This window comes from Homalodisca vitripennis, chromosome 4 (assembly GCF_021130785.1).
Source record: "Homalodisca vitripennis isolate AUS2020 chromosome 4, UT_GWSS_2.1, whole genome shotgun sequence".
Classification (NCBI taxonomy): Eukaryota; Metazoa; Arthropoda; class Insecta; order Hemiptera; family Cicadellidae; genus Homalodisca; species Homalodisca vitripennis.
The window spans coordinates 99,924,599-99,929,560 of NC_060210.1; positions in this window are offsets into that span (position 1 = coordinate 99,924,599).

Genomic DNA, 4,962 nt, shown 5'->3' on the forward strand with positions numbered 1-4,962 from the left:
TGTTTTATATTGGCCTTACACAGTTTTAATGCAAGACGTGGTCGCCCATCCTTAAATAACAGCGATCTAGGCAAAACCTGTAGAGGGTTTTTATAATGGTATGAACCACTTAGATTGGATTCGTCAACATCACTCTTATGGACCGCAAATAATGGAGGTTTAACCCACCTTCTGCTTAATCCACCATGGTGAGGTGGTCTTTGGAGATACAATCGAACTGAAGAAGGTGACGAACGGGAGACAACCCTTGAAAGCACTACAACAAAAAAAGCGAATACTTCGAAGCATACAAGAAAAGGATTAAGCTACCGAGACGACTCCTCGATTAGAGTTCAACACGACATTGGAAGAGTTGGTATGGTTGAGCCTCTCCAAAGTTAAAAGTGGGATGATGTTGTAGATAATGTTTTGACAGTTTTACTTAATCGATTAAAGTTGGCAGTGAACTGCTCTTATATAATTGTTTTTAAATTCAAATCAATGGAGAAAAAACACATGTTTCTAATGTTCTGAATTAATTGTTTGTTGTAAAATGTAAAGACATGGTTGATATTATTTTGTTTTGTTCTTGTTTTTTAAAGTGATTGATAAGGAATAGTATTTTATTACGTTTAGAATTCCAATAAAAACAAGTTCAGTTATTGCTAATTGAGTTGCTTAAAGTGGCTTTTCTTTTTAACTTGAAATATTTTAAGTTTAGAATTGAATAATATAATTATTGATTATTTAAAACATGAAGGAACTCATGGTTTGTGGAGATTCTTAACAGACAACGATGTACCAAAAGACAATGTATATTCTCATAAATGTTAGAGAAAAATATACTGAAATTTTAAGGAGTAAATAATGACATCATGTAAATAATCACAGAAAATACGAATTTAAACCAGATGAAAACACAAAACTTACTCAAAATAATTTTCAACAGTTTTAGAAGAATGAACAGCAAAATGTCCAAGTAACACCATATGGTGTGGAACAACAGGAGCACAGTACTGTTTCCTTTAGTCCTAACCCAACGTTTGTACAAGCATCCCTCAGACTTTTCAGAATTATGAAGATGAAGATGATGGAGAGTTCAGTTATCCCACAGTATCAAAACAGATCCACACTGGGGCTATACAAATAATTCGTGGACCAGTAACAGAGTAAAAATGTCGTGATTAAATGTTGAGTTTGTTTAGTGTCAATTTTTATGACTTTTATGAGTCAATTTTATAAAAATAATGATCCCTTAAAAAAGCGATCAAGCAGTGGTAAAAAATATATAAATTTATTTAAAAAGATTTTTGATAAACGAATTGAAGGACCTGAAATAAAAAAATCAGCAATAGCCGGACAAGTACAGATATATAGATGATTTAACAAAACTTGATAGTATTACTAACTACATTTATGCTAAAAAATGTGGAAAAAAACATTTCTGAACGAAAAGAAAGCAGTTGAAAAAGATGAAATTAAGTATTTAAAGAGAATTTTATCAGAAATAAGTAAATAAGTTTTAATAGAAGGTAGTGGAGTTTTAGAACGATTTCATTAACAATTTACCATTTGAATTGCAAGTGCCAGGCTATCAGTATCTGGGACCAAAACTTGAGAAAAGAATAAAAAGAGGGGATCCTGATTTAATAGATATACTGCATTGGAACACGTTATTGTCATGCAAAACATAGAGGTAAACATTCTAGACATATGTGCAATATAAAATGTTACAAAATAAAGTAATGGATACATTTTGATCAAAAGGTGCTAGTTTAGGTGGAAGATTTAAAGCAATTCCAACAGCTGGAGCAATTAAAAAAATTAGAATGGAAGAAAATTCTAAATTTTAGCTTAGTAAATGGAAAAGCAATCTGTGAACGTAATTTCAGTAAAAATAAAAATGTAAGATAAAATGTACCTTTCAAACAAGATTAATGTTAGCAATCAATTAAATGTAGATAAATGAAAAAATGGTAAAAATAAACAGACAATATAACATACTAAAAAAACAAAAACAATAAAGGACTCAGAATACAACTTTCAAATAATCATTTGAAAGAACTAAAAAGCTGTGGATTATTGAAAGAGCTATTAGATTTTAGAGAAATCCTTCCAATTGTGACGAATATTGTACCTTATGTTAGAACCACCGTTCAAATTGTAAAAAAGATGTGATTCCTATAGTTAGAAATATTTTAAATCGATTAAATAAGAAATTAGATGTTACTGGATCTGAATTAGGTAGACCTTTAAATCTTTAAATTGTGTAAAATTAAACATTAAAAACATTGAAATCATTAAATTTTCGAGCTTTAGTTTAAATTTGTGTTTAAAATTGCGCGATACTTAAAACGTTAGAACATTTAAATGTGAGATTGTAAATTTAGATTATGTTTAAAAAGTTCAACTCATTGGGTTGGTTATTAAAATAAATAAATTGGTTGAATTAAAACAAATCTGAATCCAATTTTGATTTGTAAAATGTATTGACCTCTGCCCCTTCTTAAAAAAATTACAAAAAATTAATCATTTTACAAGAAGTCATAGGAATGTGAAGCAGAAATAATGGGCATATTATAATCAGGTCCAAAGAAAATCAATGGAATATACAGGCGACATGTATATGAAAAAGGACTGGAGAGAATTTCATGTTCTTTATCTACACCAAAGATATTTCTTTAAATAATATTTTATTGCAAATTTGTATTTATTGAAATTGTATTGAATGCAAATATTTCTATCTCTGAACTTATATATAACTCATACACATTCTGAGAGAACATTTTTAACTTTAGCAGTTTTAGATAGGTTTATTATACAACATCAGCCTATTGCAATTATCCTCCCTAACGAAAATATGTGTACAACTTCATCGAACATGATCCTCAGAGCACACACCACCCAAAATACCCAAAATGTGGGCTATATATAACGCGGCTTGTGGAAACGATAACAGTCCCTCCCCCTCAAAAAAAAAAAAAAAAAAAAAAAAAAAAACAAAAACAAAAACAAAGACAAAAAACAAACAAAAATGTTGAAACGTGGTACACAAATTTCTTTAAAAATTATGTAAATATTTTGGATAAGTTCGTTGGCCACCTTGATTCAGTATTGAGGATGTTCAATCTTTAAAAAGTTCAAAACTAGGTTTTTTATACACTGAGAGAAAAACAAAACGCGTCCTGGAATGCTTATAACGTATACTAAAAAAAATGTCACGAATTTTGTTTATCTCAAAGTGGTTGAAAGTATCGAGTGCAAGGAAAATTGATTGGAATAAACAAATAATATTTCAGTTTTCACAAAATCTACCTGTTTCTTCTTCCGAATGATCCAGAATGACTATTTAAATCGGCCTGGTTATAAAATCGCCCTAGATTCCTACTTAAACTATTACATTTTTTATACTTTTCGTACTTTTAAGACAGGAACATAAAGGGTATGGCTTTAAAAAAAGATTATTTCAACCAAACATATTGCTCCTCCTTAAATATATTCGTTGTAAATTTTTTATTTTTATTAAATGTTAAAATTGTTAATAACAATTAATATGGATTAAACTGTAGAAGATCTATCTTGCGTCATTATTTTCAAAACTCTTATAAATGTCGTGGAATTATGATAGATCGTATAAATATGAGATTCAGACTACACCGCAGCTCCGTCTGACTTTCATAAAAAGAGCGAGTCAATTAGGTCGCCTTCAATAAGTTAGCTGCAATAAATACACTTTAATGTTCAGCAAAACATCAAATAAAACTACAGGTGACAAGTTGTATAAATCTTGTTGTGTATTAAGAATAGAGCTATTGTTTGAAGTTAAAATCAAACATTTTACGTGTTCTGCATATAAATACTTTTTAATATATTACATTGTAAATCAAACCGCAAAACCAAAATTGTAATATGGTACACAATATATGTTGTCTAAGATCAAAAATATAATTCAATCTGTCTTTCAGAGGCCATACACATTTAAAAATTGGCACAATTTAAATATAATTCGACTTATCACAAGTAAATTGTATTTGTAGATTAAATCAACATTTTCATATTGTCTCTTAACGTATATTATACTTTACTATACTATTTTGCTATGTATTTTAATATATTTTGGGTTCTTGATGACAATTTAACAAATCTTGATCATGTAATATCTACATATAACATATAGGATTGTAAATACGATTTTTTTTGTTACATTTGAAACCAAATGTATTAAATGTATGTTGTTACGACAACATTTGGAATATTATTCTGAGTTTTACTGGTTTTTGATTTCTCAGGAGTATTTACAAGATGAAATTTGGTTTAAATACTTTAAATACCCATAGAAATGACATAAGGATGAGGACATTTTTATAGTAATTGAGAACTTTTACTGTTTTACCTGCATATGACACTGTTAGCTTACATAAATCATGTTGTTTATAAATCTTTAAATTATGTGCGCTGATACTTTCATTGGCTCAATTAATCTTTTCATCTTAACCATAAATATTTATTAACACTTTCGGATACTTATATTCTGACCTAATCTTTTTAAACAATTTTACATATTTTGATGACATTGGATAACGAAACGGGAGAGAACATTTTTCATAATGTTCGTTTCCTCGTTCGGGATGAAATTTTATTTTTTAATAACAAACCGAAAAGCATAAATAAAGGAATGATTATCTTTATATTTAAAGATTATGCAAGTATTTTCTACTAATTATTTCCCTTGGTAAATCAGCATGTGAACCGGCATTTAAAGAATTATTATGTTTACAACATATTGAAATAGTTTGAATACTCCTTTTTAACGCCCATTCAACATCCTTTATATGGTTGATTATTGTCTTTACGAATAATCATTTTATCAATATTACTCCAAATTATTGCACAAATATTTGTATACATTACTGTATAAAAATGGTGAGCAATAAAAAATCTAACCTATAATACCAGAAATAAACGAAAATTGCTACAGTAAAC